Consider the following 12,444-nt stretch of genomic DNA (forward strand, 5'->3'; position numbering starts at 1 on the left):
ATATCTATGTACTTCTGTCTAATTTCCTTGTCCTGGAGATTTTCTACCCTTATTCTTTTTCATATAGATTTCACTTTCTCTACCCTAGGCCTAGAGATACTTAGTTCACTACAGATCAGATAGTGGTCTGTATCATCGAAAAATCCCCGGAAAACACGTACATTCCTAACAGATTTCCTGAATTGTTTACAATGTACATAAAACCTAAGAATTTTGAATTTGTAGATTTAGTTTATAATCTACAAACATGGCTTTTTCTGTGTGTCACTGTTAGTATGAACATACAAAATCACCGAGAATATGTGGAGGTAATAGTTGCAGACGGCATATCAGATGATAAGAATGTGATGAACAAATGATGCAGTGAAAGTGAAAGAAAGAACACATTTTTTCATGGTTGCTTAAAGGTATTTTAAACAAATACACTTCAAAAATATCTAGCTTTACCAGAGATGCTTTTTGTAGATATAAATTCAATAAAAGTACATGATGAAACATTAAATATGATCTTAAAGTTTCTGAATATTTTAGATAATTTTAATCAATAGAATTTTAAGATAATGGTGTTTAAATGTAACCTTGTACAGAAAGGATTAAACTGATGAAAATGGCCACCTTTTGGAGATAAACCAACCAATACTGAACACAACTGTAAACAGGTACAACATATTCCATATTGTATAGGATTTGTAGTGTACATACTTTGTTTCTTCTTTGATGTATGGCAACAGCTGATCATCAGTATGTTCTTCTATGAATATTTCTTCCTTAATATCTTTGGATGGCTATAAGTAAGAAATAAGAAAATTGGAATAAACAAGTAAGAGAATACAAATATATAGTCCTAAACAAGAAACAGCTGAGAAAATAAATTTCATAGTGGCACAAGGAGAGTATAATTATCTCCCATTTTATAAATATAAGAATGGAAAGGAACAATCAAATCAAAATCACTCTAAATGCAAAAGAGGTGTCTACCTTGGTGGCAAATGGTACACAAAAATACATTATTATAAAGCACTAAATGTCAAATGAACAGAGAAGAAGACAATTTCCTAAAATACAGTATTATACAACTTACACTATATTTTCTATTAAACACACAGCTCATCCTTAATAAATTTACATTATTTACAAAATTTTACTCATAATATTTTCTGTATTTACAAAACATAATCAACACATATAAAACCTGTGGAATTACTTTAAATAATACTACACAACTACTATTAGATTCAAATTTATACCGCATTTATTTATTTATTTTATTTTTTACCCTTTTTGGAACATAACCTGCATAATGACCTGCTGCGTTTTGTGTCATTTTGTTGGTGCTCATGTTCTGCGAAAGAAATAATGGAATTTTTAAGGGAAAACAATATGAAAGTGCTTGATTAGCCAAGAAACAGTGCAGACATGAACCCCACAGAAAATCTTTGAGAGATAGCAAAAAAAAAAAATCCGAAAAACAAATATAACAAAAAGATTGGCTTGATTGAAAAGCTTGTTCAGGTCTGGTTTCACGATAATGATTTAAAGAGTGCATTAGCTGGTGAACGGTGTCTTTATTACGTGATGCAGGACTGCGATCCCCATCGACTAATGGAGTATACATTTTCCCATGTTGTATAATATGCTACTCCATACCTCTCTCAGTCTGTCGACATTCAATACCGCATACAGCAACAAGATGTAGTACCATGCAGTATATTCTGGACTTCAGATGTAATGGCATCCATCAGTCACAGAGTGTGCCTATGACTTCCCTTCATCTCTTCCATGCTGCCTTTATCATAATTCGCACTTCAACATTACTCTACTATCAGTCTGTAGGCAAGATCCTAGATACCTGAATCAACTTGCATGGATCCAATAAATGGTTTGGATGACTCCAGGTATTCACTCTTTTTTTGTTTATTCTACAGTTGTTTTGTGAGAAATAGGTATTCCAATCTTCACCTTGATGCTGCAGTCTTATTCTGGGTCTATCAGCAAGTGCAACATCATCTGCATATAAGAGAGTCCTAGGAACACTACTTTGCAGGTCTCATGTGGTGGTGTCCATGCTGAGGACAAAGCGCAATGGGGACAGAGTGGTACATTGGTGTACATACCAACTTTCATTGAGAAGCTCTCCGAGACGTTGACAGCGCAACATACACAATCTCTGGTGTTCGTGTATAGCATCTTGATCCAAATTATAAGCATTTCTGGTACAACATGGTCACGAGTGCACACCAGATCACACTCACGGTGTGGAACACAGTCGAAAGTCATTTCAACATCAAGGAAGGCAATGTACACCACCTGCTGATGCTCTCAGTGCTTTTCAATTAGCATACTCGCAGTGAAAATTGTATGCGTTGTTCCAGCACCCTTAATGAAGATGCACTGGTTAGCAACAATGCCAACGATTTCACCCAGTGAATAATGAAGGATACTCTCAAAGATCTTCTCATGTGCAATTGGGGGCAATTTGGACGTAATTTGCACATTCTGCTGGATCGCCATTTTGCTTAAAAATAGGCACAAAGATGTTAGTAGCCCAATGACTGGGAACAGGGCCAGAGTCAACTCTGGCACTGAACATGCTTGTAAGCCAGTTGATAATGAGGTATTTAAATTGCTACAACTTCCAGAAGATTGCTGGAAGGTCACCTGGTCCTGGCGATTTTTGGTTCTTCATACTCCTAATGGCACTGTCCACTTCCTTTGATGTGATGCATAAGATGGGACTTACCATCAGGAATTGAGTGATGTGGGAATTAAATGCAGGAAATCTCCACAAATGTTGTTGCCAATGTTTGAGGATTTCTTGTTTGTCCTGTAATCACTGGTCATCGTTGTCTCTAATGCACACAGAGTGCTCAATACTTGTATCAATTTTGGTCAGATAGAAAATAGTTATTTTCTCCTTCCTTTGAGTTCACTAGTGTACAGTGTTTATCAGAACTATACCTACAAAAAATCAAGGATGCTCCTCGTGTTATGTTAAGAACAATGCTTCAATCAGGCTGGCGGAGAAAATTATTATTTATGAGAAAATAAAGTTAAATTGTTACTTCCGGGTGCGCGATTCAAATTAACGAGCTGCTGCCGTGTTTCAGGGAAGACCAAGGGGAGGGAGGGGTTGTGGAGTGTATGACGCAGACAGAGATAATGCTTCGCACAAATGAAAAAATTTCTCATATGACTTCAATAGGATTGTCTATAAAAGGCAGTATCCAGAGTCCATTTATTAAATAGCCGTAACTGCACACAGTTAAAGAACACACTGTATTTAAGACACAATTGTCAGTCAAGGAAGGCACCAGTTTATTTATCCTCTCATCTTTTTGTCGCAGTAATATTCTATATTAATTAACCTGCTCGAAGATGCAACGCTGCCATGTCATGATTGTGTATTCCTTCACTCACAACATTGTAAATTTAATGAAATACTGACCGAAGGAATCAACACGCCCAATAGTTTGATTACAGTAGATGTTCAATATGGCCCCCTCCTACTGTAGTGCATAGTTCACTATGGTGTACTAGTGAGTGACTTTGGACTCTGTCCAGGATGTGTAATGTGTGGCAAACGGCTTAGAAAGCTGCCTGTGTTCTTGGTACAAGTATGTCTTCTCTTTCTATGGGGATCACATAGTAGTCAACTAGTGTAGAACAAACTGTACACTGCCTACAGGAGCCCAGAAGCGACTATGTGAAATGAACGAGAAACATGTGCATTCGCACCGAGCATTACCTCTGTCTCCCACTTTTCACTTCCCCTCCGTTGCCTATTCTGACGCACACCAGCTGGCTCTCTGGCATAGCAAATACAGAAAATTCGTCAATTTGAACTGTACACCCGGAAGTAACAAGGTCACTTCATTTCCTAAAAAAAAAAAGCATTTCCCTGGGAATCTGACTGCACCATCATTCTGAACATCACACGAAGAGCATGCCTGATATCTTCGTCAGTACAGTTCTGACACACCTTGTACACAGGTCATTAGAGTGAGTGCGCCTCAATTCAGCGAGAGATTTCTTAGCCACGCGTTTGGCAAACACAATTAATTCCCTGTGTTCTGGAGTCTTTTTGAAACCGAGTTTATATACAGTATGTCTGTCTTTTCCTACACCTCTTCTTGGACTGAAATCATCGATAAGAACGTCCGATTTTCAATACAGTAGGACCTAGGTTATGTCGTACCCAAGTTTACTGTGACGGTTGCAGTAAAAGGTCTGTAGAATGTGTCCACATGTTGTCGATTGCATTGAGGTCAACGAGAGGAAAATTTACGCTGTCTGCTGGGGTCTTCTAGTCTTTAAGCTTCCACCACTTGATCTTCTCGGGGGCATTTATCCCTCTACCTCTACGATGCACAGAGGTTCATAAATCCACTATGCTTACTTTATGTTGAGGTGGTACAGTCAGATGATATGACACATCCTTTGCTAGTCAGAGATCACGGCGCCGAACAAGGATAATGTCAATTTGGTTGCTGCAGTCACCACTGGTGTAGGTGACTGATGATTGATGCACTTTTGAAGAACGTATTACCACTAAAACCAAGTCATTTGCCTCGGTGAAAACCAAAATATAAGTTCCATCATAATTTCAGATACCGCAGGTATTACCATCATGGCAGGTTTAACCATTTTTGGTGTGACCAATATGCGCATTTAGATCCCCACAGAGAAGTGGGAACCCATCTTCAGGACAAGATGAAATATGATCACATAGCTCATGTCAATTCTTTTCCTTATGCAGGTCATCACAACCAGATTGTGACAGAGAAAACACAAGTTCGAGCGGATGCAATGTCTATTGTAATTGACATAAGGCTGTCTGAATAGCGCTGAACCTCAGCAGCTCAATCTTATAGGCTTGCGCATACAACGAAGTCAGCACTATTCCTGCTGGGTGTAACCTGGTAGGTAAGTTCACAGAATCTCTGATGTCAAGAGATTTCTGGCCTTTCCAAAGCAAGCAACTTACTATCTAATTAACATAGCTACTCTTCAATTCTAAACCGGACTTACATTATCCTAATTACAACAGGTTAACTGAAACAATAGAATTCTAGTGAGAACTAAATTTCTAGGGAGATACCTCCCTTACAATGGAAAGATTATGTAATAATTAATCAAAAATTATAATTGATAATAAAATAAATACACTACAATAATTCTAAGCCACATTTAGATGTATCCTAATAACAATAGTTTAAATGAAATAACAAATATTCTTAAACTATGAATCTGTGGAACATGTGAGCCTCTAAATTTTCATTGACTATGCACATAACATTTAGTTTCATGATTTATGAGACAAAAAGGTGAAACGTTTGAATGTAATTGTCAGTCAAAGAATGTGGCCAGTTTAATTCAAAAATGTAAGCCTTAATAACAAAAGTTAATTAAACATAACCTACAGCATATCAGTTTTTTATGATGATTTCTGATATTTCTCTTTCGCCAAAGAACTGTTTTTTTAAAAACTATTTGTTATACATCACACCGATACAGATAGGTCGTATGGCGATGTCTAGGAGTGAGAAGGAAGCAACCATGACCTTAATTATGGTACAGCCGCATCATTTGCTTGGTGTGAAAATGTGAAACCATGGAAAACATGCACTTCAGGGCTGTCCACAGTGGGTTCGAACCCAGCATCTCCCTAATGCAGGCTGATAGCTACACGGCCAGTTGTTCAGTACCACAAGAAGCAATTACTGGAATTCCTCCTCTTCCAATACTTATTGTGAGAGTATCTTAAAATGTAATTTCAAAGAATATGTTGAGAAGTAAGTTATTATTTTAAAAATTCAGTGTCCACAGTTACCCAGATTTACATGCACCTTTGGACATAAGTTTTCATATACATGTACAAAATTTTAGGATACATTGGGTTACTTTGAAAAAGTAAAGAGTAAACAGAACCCAAAATGCTACGCAGAGCATGCTTTCCTCCCTTGAAGTCAAGATGGGCTGCCTACCAATGCTCTTCGGTACTAGGATCGAGGTAGCCTTTATATCTTCATAGCTTCTCCGTATGTCTTTCACCAAGAATCCCTTTAAGAGACTTATCAAGCATATCAGCATTGTAATTACGATGTACCATGCTTCCAAGTTTATGCATATATTCTTGCAGCACAGTCTGAAGGAACCTCACGAAAGAACCCTACTCAGAAAAACTGCCAGACATGATTCTTGAGGTGATCAAGCTAACACAAGTTGATCCTAACAGAACTTCAGTTACAGTGAAACACTCAAAAACAATTCACTTCAACTAACATTTGTTGAAGTTCAGTACCACCTGATAAAAACAAACAAATTTTCCCACTGGGGGACAGAGAAAGAGACAACAATCAAGAAATAGGTTTATCACAATAGATCCACGAACTTCAACTGTCCTATATCAACGCAGATTTATCCATATTAAGAAACAAAGTGTACACTTGTCTGAAGATAAACCGATGTCCAGAATTATGCCATGGAATATTTGGAAGCTAATACTCAGAGAAATGTAAGAAAACACTAGTAAATTGCAGGGTATATGCTGTAAAAGGAAATCATGGGTCAAAGGTATCTGGGCATAGAGAAGCGCTCATGGGTCAATTTATCTCCAAAGGGAAGAGATTGGGTTGGATCAAATACATGGCAATGACACTTGGGATCATTATCAATTAACAAATAGTAAATTTAATGATTTTCATTATTTCACCGTAGAACCAATTATAGTATTAAAATTAACAGCTAAAAGATAGATGGGCATCTCAGAAAAGTAACCTGTTAATAATGTAGAATGACACTGCATAAGCACTGTACAAATTTACAGATATTCTCACTTTAAAGCTCTACACAAAAATTTATACTGAAAATGAGATTTTCACACCACACATAGGATTCCTACAAACCAACTTTACTAATTCAACAACACATAAATATATCAAAATATTACATTTTTAATACTTCTGTATAATTTATACAGTAGTATATACCGTTGAAAGAAATCTTTCATCTGCAACATACTGTACCCGAATATGGCATAACTGGAGTTAAAATTGAAATTGCCGCAAAAGCCTAATTTAATTCGGTCAGTGGGTCATTTACAACAGCTGTGGTTAAGACTAGGATAAGATAACCTTGGATCAAGTCGCCTTTAATCTCATAGCTCCATGACCCCATCGGGATCCGTTCCTTTTCTCTTATTGGTCAGGAGCTTAACATGTGACAGATATGAACAGTTAACATTTTCAAGGCTAACATCGCCTGGAAAGTTTTCAGAACTCTTAACAAGACCAGTTTCGAACCATGATATTTTAAGAAGACGTGAAGAAAATTTATAATTGGTTTCCAGTTAATCATACCTTGTAGGCCGAGAACTGATAAAGGCAGTGTGTAATCGATGCTCAACTTACTCAGCTATTACTCTACTGCTTTCATACTGTTCTACTTTAGAGCACAACACCACATTAAAAGTCGCATGAAGCGGCAATCAGTTGGTTTAAACATTTTTGCGGATGTTTTGCAAAAAAGCGGCTTAATCATTAGCACGTATTTTCTAATTCCAATAGTCTGAACATGCATATTCCGTATCATTCTGAAGAACTGTAATAGCATCAATCCAGATGATTGTGTAAAATATTTCCATTTTCTTATTACAAACGGCATCTCATAACCTAGGTTTAGCACATGTATTATGAAAACATAGTTCAAGATCCCTATAGAATAATGATAACAATTTTACCATAAATTTACATGGGAACAGCCTTTCTGAAATTTAACAAGACGCGAAAGTACATAACCTAATCTCTGAAATTAATAATGCACACCACTGTATCTTGAGAAGTAGATGTATCACATTCTTATTTTATTTCAGTACATAGTATTAAAATTAGGCAATCATTTACTTCAGCGTTTATATCTAAGGGGTTAACAACTGCTGTCATTGCACTTACTGCAGAAACATGTTATCCCAATGTTCAGTACACCAGTCGGAGTTGTGAGATGACCTCAGGCTTGCTCAACATTGATTCGCTTGTGCATACTGAGGAATCGATACCTAAGATGAGCGATCGCACTCAATATGAAGTCTGAAGTAGAGTGTATGAATACTGAAAATGGATAAAAATTATCATGCCCGAATTCGCCCGTGATAACAGATGAATCAGTAAAAGAGTCCTCACTGTAACCAAAGGATATTGCAGAGATACATTATAGGAATGTTTGATGGTTATAATAACATTATCAATAAAACAGGGGTTTCTTCTACTACAGCGCTCGCAGTCAGATGTATCTGAGTCCGACATCTTACTTCAGACCTGAATGTCCGTGCTCTAACTTCCTCTTCTGCCTTGAATCATCCTTAGCAAGCTTATGACATCTTTTGCACAGGTTCTTAATGTCCATAACCAAAATGAAAATAAATACATATTTGAAAATTTTAAAATTTCCTTAATGCTAAATGTGAGTTTTGTCCTATTTTGAATTATGTGAAATCAAATAGACAATTGCTTGCTGTTATGGAATAACTTACGGGACCGGAAGTTTCTTTTCTTAAATGCAGGTTTATGCTAAATCAAGGTCACGCAAAGTCAGGGTTATACTGTAATATGACTATGTTATTGCTTCATTTACATTATGTAGAACCAATATCTATAGGCCTATAAGCTCATCAAGATTTCAGTAGGTTATATTTATAATATTTCGGAGAAATGTACATTTCAATTATGTGCACTTCAGATAGGGTAACATAATGAGAATTGCACCTGCATCCACGAGATAGGCCCTTCAGAGGACAGTTGATTGTCAGATGTCGGCAATGAAGTTCGTCATTGATAAAATGATGGAAGCTACTTTATGGGAAACAAATTGTGAAATGGAAGGGGTTTTATTAGATAAAGTAAAAAACCTACAAGCCCATTTCTTTGATAAAGCTTGAAGCAGTTTTAGGTATCTACAATTTACACAGTTTAGTAACAATGGCAGTATCTGTCTTTATTGTTGACTACTAATAATCACAACCAACAATAAAACACAGTTATCTATATTTACAGGCTTGGTTTTGCGAGCCAGTCTAAAAACCAGCGGGTAAATCACTTCAAGAATTATGGAAGGAAGCAGAAGGTCATCTTAACCTTCGAGCTACAATGTCTCTTCAATGGTTCCAAATGGTAACCCAGTTTTGAGGTTCAATAATAAGGAAGACAGACCAGCCCATAGATGTAATAAATTTGCAGCAATAAGGGATATCTTTGACATGTTTGTTTCACAACTTCTTAAGTGTCTGTTCCATACGAAAATACTACTGTGGATGAAGAGAACGTTCGCTTTAGGGGCAAATGCCCGTTTAAATAGTGCTTACCTACCAAACCAAGAGCAAAACAAGGAATAAAACAATGGATCCTCTCGGATGTGGACAAGACTTATGAGTGTGCTACTGAAATTTACAATGGTAAACCAATTAACGGTCAAAGAGAAGTGAACGAGGTAAGGAATCTGGTATTGAGACTTGTCGACGATATTGAGGGAACAGAGGTAAATGTCACTAGAGAAAATTTCTTCACTGACTTCAAAACTGGCTAGCGAGCTTCTGAAATAGAACCACAATTTCAACAATGACTGCATTGTTCTTTCTAAAATAACTGATCATCACCTGTCCTACTGGAACATTCCTAGAGCCTTAACATTTGCTGTTCCCATTCTCCACACTTCTCAAACAGACCTATTCCCAAGAACTCAAATTTATATACAACATTAAATAGGCGATCAGAAAACTCATGAAAACCAACCAGTCCCACAAAACGCAATATTGAGATGAATTTGTGCTAGAGAGGTTAGTACAATTACTTAAGAAAGACAAAAGGTGATCATCAAATAGACAAATACAAGTGTTGGCCAATGAGGGGTATACCATGAATGGTACACAGGGGAAGATATAAATAATGTACAATTGGCTACTTCGGATGTAATGAAACAAGACACAACAAGTTACACATAGTAGAACCCAAAAATATTCGAAAGATATTTCACAAAAATCACAAAGGAAATATTACAAAGATCAGTATTTCACTGACAGTCCGCGATTTTAGGGTAAATGAAAACATCCGGGCCGAAAAGGCAAATGTCCGCGATATTTGCTGGATTTGAAGTCAACTTCCGGTAATTTAAAAAATTGCTGTCAAAGAAGCATCAATATGTTATCTCTTTGTCTTCACATTATATAAAATCCAAGGAGAACAGAACAGCTTTCGAGATATCGAAACAGTGGGCAGTCAGTCATCTCTGATGGTAAACAGTACATCCTCTTTGATTTGCGAGATTGCGAGTTGTCGATACAGTGGGCGGTCAGTCATCTCTGGCAATGAAGAGTATTATCCTCTTTGATTAGCTTGTTGAATGTTCGCATGGTTTTTGTTGTGCTTGCGATTTAGTTGTGTTATATTGTATTAAATAGTTGTTATTATTTGCCTGGTGGGTTAATAATGTCGGCTAAACTAAAGGTTAAGTTCAGGGAGGAATATACTGAAGAGTTTCCAAGTATAAAGCGAGGAAGAACTGAATATGAAGCTTTCTGTAAAATTTGCGGGTAACATTATGTTTAGACAGAGACCCATTGAAATCGTTTTCAAATTATTAATTGTGCAGGTGCTACATCGTTGTTTCCCTAGAAAAATTATTTTATTATACATTTTTCCTCTTCACAGTTACAACATTTCAATCAGTAATGGAGGTAGACGTGATATTCACGACTACGTGCAATCGAAAAAGCGTAAGACGGCGGTGGGTTCATCATCTTTCAAACAGCTCACCAGCTTGTTCAAAACACAGGCAGATGGTAACAAAGTAGCTGCAGCAGAAGCTACATATGCATTTCACAGTGTCAAGCACCATCATTCATACAATTCCAGTTCTTGCACTTCAAAAATTATACCTCAGGTTTTTAGTGACTCGAAAGTAAACTTTTCCAGCGCCAAAACCAAAACAGAAGCCATCGTTAATAATGTGATATCTCCGTTCATTAAAGACAGAACAAGGAATAGTCTATCGAAGGCCAATTATGTTGGTATTAGCACTGATGTTATTATTTGAAAATATTTCCTGTTCTTGTGCAGTATTTTGATTATGACAAAGGTGTCCAAAGTAGATTGTTAAATTTAAATGAATGTGACAGTGAAAATACTAGTACAATAACAGAGTGTGTATACAGTGCCATTTTAGAACATGGGCTTAGTGATAAAGTATCTGCTTTTGGTGGAGGTAACACAAATACTAACTTTGGGGGCATTGCAAGAAAAGGAGAAAGTAATGTGTACAAGAAAGTTCAGAATAAACTGAATAGGTAAATTTTAGGAGTAGGTTGTCTAGCTCATATTTTGCATAATGCAATTCAGACTGGTACAGATGTCCTCTCTCATGATATTGAGAGCATTATCATAAAGGTTTTTAATTATTTCTCCATATATACAGTTCATGTAGCATTGCTAAAAGAATTTCCAGAATTTGTTGATGTGACACATAAGGACCTACTTAGTCATGTAAGAACCAGGTGGCTCACCATGTTTCCTGCTATAGAGAGGTTCATTCACATGTTTAAGGTAGTTAAGTCTTACTTTCTTTCACTTGATATGTGTCCTTCCCTTCTCAAGAAATTCTTTTCTGATTCTGTTGGTGAAATGTATCTGCTCTTCTTGAATGCACAAATGAATACTTTCCACGGGGCAGTTAGCAGTATTGAGAGGGAAGACATATCAGTGAATGGGGTAAGATTGGAGGTGTGTTTTCGTTACGTCTAAAGTTAAAGAATTAATGTCTGACCTTACACAATATCAGCAGTCTACATTTCTAGGGGCTCTCTCTTTTCTATCAAATTATTATGGATTACTTGATAAAATGGAGTAAGCCCTTGTATGATATTAAACATTTTGACTGGAATTTGCTAAAGACTGTAACTTCATGGGAAAATATTGCAAACACATTCAAGTGGATCCATGAAAACACAAGCTGTAAATCGAATGAGTCCCTCCTCTTTGACCAAGTACTGAAAATAAAGTGTGTTTTGGGGGAGGACAAAGATGAAAGTTTTGAGAATTTGATGTCGCATAAAAAACAGGTGTTCTTCATTCATAATTGTATTTCTAGTGAGCAGTATTCAGAGTTGCAGAAAATTGTGGAATTTTATCTCCGTTCTTGGTCATAATGCCAATGTAGAGATAGTCTTTTCCCTCAAGAATTCTCAATGGACAGAAGAAAGGAATAAGTTAACAGTAAAATCAGTTAATGCAATGTTGCAAATACAGTACAATATGTAAAATGTAAGTTGCAGTGAATTTCATAAACTGATTGAGAACCAGATGAAGTTCCTTTCATCTGTTCAAGGTTCTGAAAAATACGATTGATATAAGAAAAGTTTAAATGATGACAATGGAACATCATGTACTGAATAATTTAATG

The 12,444-nt window shown here is 36.5% G+C and overlaps 1 long non-coding RNA gene across 1 annotated transcript in view; it reads right to left on the reverse strand.

The window, feature by feature from the left end:
- Nucleotides 1-702: 702 nt before the first annotated feature.
- The window catches only part of LOC137503095 (uncharacterized), a 37,186-nt gene continuing 25,444 nt past the window's right edge, over nucleotides 703-12,444 (reverse strand). The window contains exon 3 of the long non-coding RNA XR_011019044.1: nucleotides 703-785. This is a non-coding gene — a long non-coding RNA (uncharacterized lncRNA). The remainder of the gene's footprint in view (nucleotides 786-12,444) is intronic.

This window comes from Anabrus simplex, chromosome X (assembly GCF_040414725.1).
Source record: "Anabrus simplex isolate iqAnaSimp1 chromosome X, ASM4041472v1, whole genome shotgun sequence".
Classification (NCBI taxonomy): domain Eukaryota; kingdom Metazoa; phylum Arthropoda; class Insecta; order Orthoptera; family Tettigoniidae; genus Anabrus; species Anabrus simplex.